Source organism: Bos indicus, chromosome 14 (assembly GCF_029378745.1).
Source record: "Bos indicus isolate NIAB-ARS_2022 breed Sahiwal x Tharparkar chromosome 14, NIAB-ARS_B.indTharparkar_mat_pri_1.0, whole genome shotgun sequence".
Lineage (NCBI taxonomy): Eukaryota > Metazoa > Chordata > Mammalia > Artiodactyla > Bovidae > Bos > Bos indicus.
The window spans coordinates 56989771-56999635 of record NC_091773.1 but is presented as its reverse complement, the minus strand read 5'-3'; positions in this window follow the sequence as shown (position 1 = coordinate 56999635).

The following is a 9865-nucleotide window of genomic DNA, read 5'->3' as shown; positions in this document are numbered from 1 at the left end:
TGGACTGCAAGGATATCCAGCCAGTCCATTCTAAAGGAGATCAGTCCTGGGTGTTCTTTGGAAGGAATGATGCTAAAGCTGAAACTCCAGTACTTTGGACACCTCGTGTGAAGAGTTGATTCATTGGAAAAGACTCTGATGCTGGGAGGAATTGGGGGCAGGAGGAAAAGGGGACGACAGAGGATGAGATGGCTGGATGGCATCACCAACTCGATGGACATGAGTTTGAGTGAACTCCAGGAGTTGGTGATGGACAGGGAGGCCTGACGTGCTGCGATTCATGGGGTCACAGAGTCAGACACGACTGAGCTACTGAACTGAACTGAATTGTGTTAAGATTGTGAGATTTACACTTGTTAAACTTAAACTTCATGCTAATCTGTCTTTGCTAGATTAGTGTCTTCAAGGGGGTCCACTAAACACACTCTCTTTCCTGCCTAGATTCTGAATCAACTGGACAGTAAGGCAGGGAATAAGGTTGATAAAAACCATAATATGACCTTTATTACTGAGAGCTGGGTTGGAAGATACAGTGTATATGTGCAGGCAAAGGTGATACTGAGCTCTAGAATTAAAACCCCCAGATGGGCAGGAAGAGCCTGTGCTCCCCAAAAGGGCATTTCCACCCCATTGTGTCTCAGCAGGCTTTAGTATTTTGAGTAACTGGGAAATTAAAACCAAGACTTTGACTTCTCTGATATGAAGAAGCTAAGTCCTGCTCTCTGCCTACAGTTCAGTCAATAGGAATAGAGTGCAGCTGAGTGAAGCCTGCCTGGTTCTTTCTTCCACTGTAACAGGTATTTTGATCTGTCTGCCCATGGGCAGTGATTCCAGTGTCAAACTTGAGCACACATCAGAATCACTTGTTAAAACACAGATTGTTGGGTTCCATGCACAGCATTGGGCTTTCCAGGTGGCTGCTAGTGGTAAAGAATCTGCCTGCCAATGCAGGAGATCTAAGAGACAGATTCCATCCCTGGGTGGGGAAGATCCCCTGGAGGAGGGCTTGGTAGCCCACTCCAGTCTTCTTGCCTGGAGAATCCCATGGACAGAGGAGCCTAATGGGCTATGATCCATGGGGTTGCAAAGAGTTGGACACGACTGAAGCGATTTAGTACAGGCACGCTTGCACAGCATTATTGATTTGCATTTCAGATGACTGCCCAGGTGATGCTGATGCTGCTGGTTGGTTGGGGAGGGGAGAAGGCTGCCCTGCACTTTGAGACCCACTGGCACGGAAAGTGGTAAACAGCATTCCAATTCAATCACGGTTGGGCACAGGGGCTGGCACGTTTGTTGTATTGAATATTGTTGATTGAATATTAATATGTTGCTTGATTCCATGCCAACTAACATGTGAAAAGAACTTTTGAAAAAATTTTTGTAAGTTGAATTTCCACTCTTTTTTTTTTTTTTTTCAACAGAGGGTTTGGTATATCCATTGCACAAATGACGGAAAAACTGAGAATTCAGGGATTAGCAACCACAAGAAGCCATTACACTTTTTTTTTTTTCAGTGTCTCTTTTGCTGTCTCGTACACCGGGTTATTGTTACCATCTTTCTAAATTCCATATATATGCGTTAGTATACTGTATTGATGTTTTTCCTTCTGGCTTACTTCACTCTGTATAATAGGCTCCAGTTTCATCCACCTCATTAGAACTGATTCAAATGTATTCTTTTTAATGGCTGAGTAATACTCCATTGTGTATATGTACCACAGCTTTCATATCCATTCATCTGCTGATGGACATCTAGGTTGCTTCCATGTCCTGGCTATTATAAACAGTGCTGTGATGAACATTGGGGTACACGTGTCTCTTTCCCTTCTGGTTTCCTCAGTGTGTATGCCTAGCTGGATCATAAGGCAGTTCTATTTCCAGTTTTTTAAGGAATCTCCACACTGTTCTCCATAGTGGCTGTACTAGTTTGCATTCCCACCAACAGTGTAAGAGTGTTCCCTTTTCTCCACACCCTCTCCAGCATTTATTATTTGTAGACTTTTGGATCGCAGCCATTCTGACTGGTGTGAAATGGTACCTCATAGTGGTTTTGATTTGCATTTCTCTGATAATGATCCACTCATTTTTAAAACTAAACTTCATATTGTCTTCATTTGAAGTTCTTAATTCTGATTCACCATTTTCCAGGGAAGACTGGATGTGAATTAGGAAAGACTTGAAGCTATGATGCTGCAAACATGCCTATTTTTGTACAATTTCCTTCTGAAAGTACCAGAAATTCTCCCCAAAAGGGCATTTCCATCCCACTGTGTCTCAGGGGGATTTAGTAGTTTGAGTAACTGGGAAATTAAAACCAAGAGTTTGACTTTTCTGATATGACTGTAAACATGAGAAGGCTTACTTATCTTTTCTTATCAGGCAATTCCTTCTATTAATATGTAGGCTCACTCATGCTATAGATAAATCTTTCACTTAACGTTTCTAAATTACATTCAGATTTTTCAACAATTCAGAGAAAACGTTCATTCTCTGTCTTGCAATGAATTTGAACAAAAAATTAATTTTAGATCATATTAAATTAAAGGTGATCTAGCTAACAATACTGCACATATTTCAGATCCTAAATAAAAGAAACCAGAACTTTTACAGGAGAAAATGGTTATAACTGCAACATGAATCCAGAACCCAGAAATTATACCATAACTGAACAGGATTTTATAGAATTATAGAAGCTCACTTGAAAGAATTCTTAAAAGAACTTTGTGTAGAGTCGGTATAAATTGAATTCTATGAGCCACTCCTTGACTGCCCCCTACTGGCTAAATTTCAGCGTGCTGATGAGAGTATACTATTTAGTCTTCAGATTTTACAGAAAACATTTGCACTGAGTTTTGTATAGGTTTTTGGATTTTATAGAAGGCTTGTGTGATCCGGATTTCCTGTATTTCTGTAGAACCAAAAGAGATTTACTTAGCCAACATTTAATCCTTGATGATACATATCTTGACATTTCATTTGTACTAGTCGACTTGTCTACAGGGTTTTCAATAATGATAATGATAAGGGGGGTTCAATAATGATAATGATAGCAGGTCAAGAAGCAGGTCAAGAAGAAACAGTTAGAACAGGACATAGAACAACAGACTGGATCCAAATAGGAAAACGATTACATCAAGGCTCTATATTGTCATCCTGCTTATTTAACTTGTATGTAGAGTACATCATGCAAAATGCCAGGCTGGATGACGCACAAGCTGGAATCAAGATTGCTAGGAGAAATATCAATGACCTCAGATAGAAGATGACACCACCCTTATGGCAGAAAGTGAAGAACTAAAGAGCCTCTTGATGAAAGTGAAAGAGGAGAGTGAAAAGGTTGGCTTAAAACTCAACATTTAGAAAACTAAGATTATGGCATCTAGTCCCATCACTTCATGGCAAGTAGATGAGGAAACAGTGGAAATAGAGATTTTATTTTCTTGGGCTCCAAAATCACTGCAGATGGTGACTGTAGCCATGAAATTAAAAGACACTTGCTCCTTGGAAGAAAAGCTATGACAAACCTGAACAGCATATTAAAAAGCAGAGACATTACTTTGCCAACAAAGGTCCGTCTAGTCAAGGCTATGGTTTTTCCACTGGTCATGTATGGATGTGAGAGTTGGACTATGATGAAAACTGAGCGCCGAAGAATTGATGCTTTTGAACTGTGGTGTTGGAGAAGACTCTTGAGAGTCTCTAGGACTACAAGGAGATCCAATCAGTCCATCCTAAAGGCAATGAGTCCTGAATATTCATTGGAAGGAATGATCTTGAAGCTGAAACTCCAGTACTTTGGCCACCTGATGCAAAGATCTGACTCATTTGAAAAGACCCTGATGCTGGGAGAGATTGAGGGCAGGAGGAGAAGGGGAGGACAGAGGATGAGATGGTTGGATGGCATCACCGACTCAATGGACATGAGTTTGAGTAAGCTCTGGGAGTTAGTGATGGACAGGGAGGCTTGGCGTGCTGCAGTCCACAGGGTCGCAAAAGACTGAACAATTGAACTAAACTGAACTGAATGATAGCACTGCACTCAGGGATGTTCACAGACAAGAAATTCAGTGAGAAAGTCGTTCTTATGCTTTAAGAAATGGCATGATTTTCTGAATGCAGAGGCTGTCACAAGACTATAGAGCTAATTTTTGGTAACTAATGCTTTGCATATTATTTTATTATTTTAGCCCTCAGTTTATTTACACTTATCATCTAAATATGGACTAGTGAAAAAATGTATTGGAAACTAAGTTGCTTTTTACAGTTTAAAGGAATGGCAGTGAGATGATGTCTCTTTAAAGTTTGGGGGATGGCAGATGTGGGGGTTAAGTTTAAATAGTTAATATGGATTTAGTTTTTAAAGGTCTTAAGTGGAAAACCGTATTTCTGGTATCCTGAATTTCTTAGCCTGTGACCTGAGGGTAAACAGTTTAGGTATAGATAACGTTTTATAAGCCAAGCCCATTTGTCTCCCTTGTTCGCTTGTCACAAGAATTAAAACAGAAGGGCTGATTTAGCTTCCAAGAGAGGAAGTTGCTAGGACAAAGTTGCAACCCTACCCATTATGGGCAAGGTGTTTTTGCAGAATAAAAATCCAAGATTGTACAAACTATACAAACTTTACAATTGCATTGTAAACTTGAGGGTCTAAGATCATGTAAGTTAACTTTATTTCCTTTGAATCTAAATAAATCTGAGCCACATCACATTGAATGTCCAGACTGCAGTTTTAGTCATTATTATTCTGGGGCTTCTCCCACCCTAGGTTCAGGTGAAGATCCCAGTAATCTTGTATACAGTAAAATGATGCGAACGGCACCTTCAGCTAATCCATGCTCTCAGCTTGCCCTGACTCAGCCAGCAACCACGTCCATGCGTGCTGCCGTCACCCTGCCACACTGGTGGGAGGAGATGCAGGTCTGCACTGCTCCCAGAACCGGCAACCTTCCTGCCCCCTAGTCTGGGAGAATCACTACTCTCAACACTTCCCAGTCACCTCTCTCCTGCCCTTTCTGGGTCACCCATCATAATCTCCTTAATGAGTTCAGGTTATCATTTCAGCCAGGGTAAAGGATTATCTCCCAATAATTTCTGCTGGAAGGCTTCCCAAAAGACCTCCCTGGAGTCAGAAGTGGAGGCAGGAAAAACAATGTAGTGAATAAGTAGATCCTTTCCGATTCTTCCACAGAAGTCAAGTTAAAAGTAGTATTGCAACATCAGTAAATTATTCTGAAAAATTAGGGAGGAAGGAATAAAATGATAAAGGTACAAGGTTTAAGATTTAGAATAAAATTTGGATAAAGGGCATCATTTCTTTGGGTCTTTGTAATTCATTGTTTAGCTTATTTATTTATTTCTGCTGCCATCTGCTGGTGCACAAGGATTCATAGTGCTCGGAACCAGTGGGAGAAAACTTATCCTTTAATTCATTGCAGGCTGAGCAGTTTGGTGAGGTTCAAGGATATAACTCTTCAGGGAATCATAATCATAAGATGTTAACAATAGAATGCTAGCAATGCTTTAAATATGAATCAAATTTTAGCATACTGGGGTAGAGGTCTATAGAAAGAGGAAAGAGATGAGGAAGTGGATATATAGAATGCCAGGGGTCAGTAGGTTGGAGTGAGAATGCTGCTAACAGTGGGAGATTTCATAAATGTTGTGGATGAAGTGCTTCATAGGGTCTTCTGAACTCCTGTAGTTACTCTTGAAGTTACAGAAGATAAAGTAATCGTAGGATATATCTGAACCACAAAATACATGTTCCACCGAAGGCTTGTTCATCTCCTGCCCATTTTCCTGCTTACCATCTAGAGTCGATGAAATTTTATCTTTTTAAAGAAAATCTGGACAACAGCAGGTGGTATAAAATCTCTCATATACCACCAGGACAAGTTAATGTATTCTGTGGTCTGAAAATTAAATTCCATGCTACATGTGATAATCTGAATATGCAAGGCCGCCTTGATGTCAATCAGTGTTTAGATTCAAATTAAAATACTAGAAGGTTTTCATACAAAATCAAAACAAAGAAACAAGGAATTCTTCAGAGAAGCATGTTGTATATGTCCTTGACCATTTATGGGTCAAAACCCAGACTATAAAAAGATTTCTTACGATCCTGGATTCAGCAAGGGCTAAAAAATCTGCTGACAGAACGGTATTATGGGAGGCCAAGTGCCCATGAGTGTCATCAGTGGTGCTTTTGAGAGATTTCAATTCCACAAAAGGAATCACCTGCTACTGCTGTTGTGTAACAGGTTAGCCAACTGTCTCCACATCACAAATGGAGAGGTTTCTGAGAGCATGATGGAGTTGTGCATGTAGAGTTGCACAACTTCATAAACTCGTTCAACATTGCTACCTGAGTGAGTTAAGTGGGGGTATTTAGAGAATATAGCCAATGAACTCTGGATTAGTCAATGTTTTTGCTCACAAATGACTCCCAACTTGGACTAACTTAAAATAGGAATTTGTTGGTTAACAGAATTCAGCTGAAGTTTATGTAGATAAATCACAGGAAGATCAGAGATCTGGCTGGGACTTGCTGCTGCTAAGTCACTTCAGTCATGTCCGACTCTGTGCAACCCCATAGATGGCAGCCCACCAGGCTCCCCTGTCCCTGGGATTCTCCAGGCAAGAACAGTGGAGTAGGCTGCCATTTCCTTCTCCAATGCATGAAAGTGAAAAGTGAAAGTGAAGTCTCTCAGTCGTGTCTGACCCTCAGTGACCACATGGACTGCAGCCTTCCAGGCTCCTCCATCCATTGGATTTTCCAGGCAAGAGTACTGGAGTGGGGTGCCATTGCTTTCTCCAGCTGGGACTTAGCAACAGCTAAAATAATGGTCTTCCCAAGGTGCTTTCTGGCTTCCCTGGTGGCTCACTGATAAAGAATCCACCTGCAATGCAGGAGACGCAGGTTTGATCCCTGGGTGGGGAAGATCCTTTGGAGAAGAAAATGGAAATCTACTCCAGTATTCCTGCCTGGGGAAGCCCATGGACAGAGGAGCCTGGCAGCTATAGTCCATGGGGTCACAAAGAGTTGGACATGATGAGCAACTAAACATCAACAACAGCAGGGTGTTTTCAGCATTCATCAGCTGTGCTTCCCGATTCATAACAGCTTCATCTCTAGTGTAGATCTTCCCCACAAAAGGCGTATGTCCTCTAACAGCTTCCTAGATTCCCATGACCACCATGCCTGCCACTTAAAACTCTTAGGAAAGACTATTGCCTGGCTTGAATCAGGAGCCCATTGATGAATGAACCAGCTGAGGGCACAGGTAACATGGAGTAACAGTTAAATCCTGATTGCACAGATGTGTTTCTGATATGCACTCTGGAATCTTGGATAATCTACTCAACTTCTCTGTGTGTCAGTTTTCTCATCTGTCAAGTGGGGATATAATAATAACTCATTTAGAAGTTTGTACTGATAATTAAAAGGGACCTTACTGTGGGAATTTTAAAAAGCAATAAAGGGTTGAAAACTATGTCTGACACAAAATAAGCACCATTTAAGTGATTGTTTTCCCTCTAAAACAGCAATTCTCAATCTTCATCATACATTAGAATCATTAGGAAACTTTAAAATATTCTTGACAACTTTGTCTCAACCCCAGATAATTGATTTGGGAGTATGGCCCAGCATCGTGATTTTTAATATCAGAAAATTCTGTGTGCATCCAGATCAAGTACTTCTGCAGTACGTTATAAGCTCCATAGATGGATGGACTTTCTATCCACAATTAAATCTTCAGTGCTTAAAAACCATACCTGGCACACGAAAGACACTCAAAAGTATTTGTTGAATAAAATAATGAAGCAACTATAGAAACTGATATATCTAGTTGAATTAAGGCCAGTGTGTGTGTGTGCATGTGCACATGCATGCACAGATGCAAGTGTGTGCTCATGCATATACACACACACACACACTACAATTAGAAAGACTACTAGGCCTGCTAAAGATTGCAATATTCTGTACAACACAACTGCAAATCTAAATGCTATTCAAAATATGCAGGCAAATATCACTTCCCTCATGTTTTCAAAATAGGCACAAATGTGTGCATAAATGCTATACAGCAGGGGTCCTCGACCCCCGGGATCTAATGCCTGATGATCTGGGCTGGAGCTGATGTAATAATAACAGAAATAAAGTGTTCAATAAATGTAATGTGCTTGAATCATCCCTAAACCACCCCCTTGTCCGGTCTGTGGAAAAATTGCCTTCCACGAAACCAGTCCTTGGTGCCAAAAAGGTTGGGGACCACCGCACAGCATGTCTTCTGTTTCAAACCTTTCAGTGACTTGCAATTCCATTTTTAAAAAGTTACAGGCAATTCTCATTAGTTATCACGGATAGGTTCTACAGAGTCACCAGGAACAGTGAGTTAGTGAATATGGAACCATTCCTCCTAGGCAATAAACAGGCTTGGTTCCTACAAGCCTGTAGTCACATTTTCATTAACTGGCCACTACATTAACTTTGTTGTATGTGGGATTCTGTTTAAAATTTTTTTTCTTTCATATGTATGTATGTGTATATATACATATATTTTCATTGACATTAAATTCACCATGAACAGCACTATAACTGTAACTGAACAAAGCTCATTTAACATTGACACATGTATTTTCTCTGCAACTCATGTCATAGCTTTCTTACCCATAGGAATACTAGATAGCACTTTAGCACTATTCTTGGAACCATTTTAAGCAGTGAAATCACCTACAGAAAAGCACAAAAATGTGGAAAAAATGATACTAAATGTCCTGTGAAAAGAATCACAGTCTGAGAGCTGAAGCAAGAAGACAGGGCGTTTGGTTCAGCCTCAACTGGGAACATACACATCAAATAACCCAAGTTTTTTGTGCCCCCCACCCCGTGCATATCCCATTATGACTGAAAAAGTACTGTGTGTATAAAAATTGATTTTGAGGGTGACAGGTTTCAGTTAGCAGGCAAATTCACAAATACAGAACCCATAAATAATGAGGATTAACTGTATTCAACATGATAAAGTCTAAAATCCTTAACCTGGAATTCATATCTCTCCATGAGCTGACTCTGTTTTGTTTTTCTAGCTTTAATTCCAGTTCTCCCCAGTGCTCCTCTCCTTGCTGTCCACCCCCTGTCAAGCTGAAATACCATTCCCCCCTACCCTGCATGGCCAGCCCTGCATTCTTCACTCCCCTGTTTCTATTGACTTTAGTCAAGATTTACCAGAAGCATGAATGTTCTCAGAAACTGCAAGGGGCAGAAAAGAAAGGTTATTCTCAATATACATGCATATGTTGGGATATTATCAACCCCAAACCTTTTTATATTAATTAGCTGCATTAAAAGCACCTTACTCTGATGAATTCAATGACAAACCAAATTGAAGGAGTCTGTGTGGGTAGAGACAGTAGAGAGAGTATTATTACATGACAAAGTGACTAGACTCTATCAAGTGCTGTGACCAGGCCAAATTTGATACAATAAATTTACCATGGCTTTGAAAGTTCATCATCAAATATTTCTCCATGTCCCACGAGATAAGGTCATGGTTGAAAATAACAATTTTGAGTTATTCCTTTTCTCTATGAAATAAACTGTGGGCTAGAGGTACATAGAAATTGCATGATAAAATTCAATTCCAAGGATTGATTTTAAAAAGCAAAACATGCAGAGAAGTCTGCCTTAAATGAAAACATTATTGTTCTGATGACTTGATTATGCTTCACATAACTTGGCCATACACATTTGAGATAAATATTACCTATATGAGGTGTGTATATATGTATATATATATATATATATGCGTGTGTGTATGTGTGTGTGTGTGTGTATAAGTATATATATGGGTGTATGTAC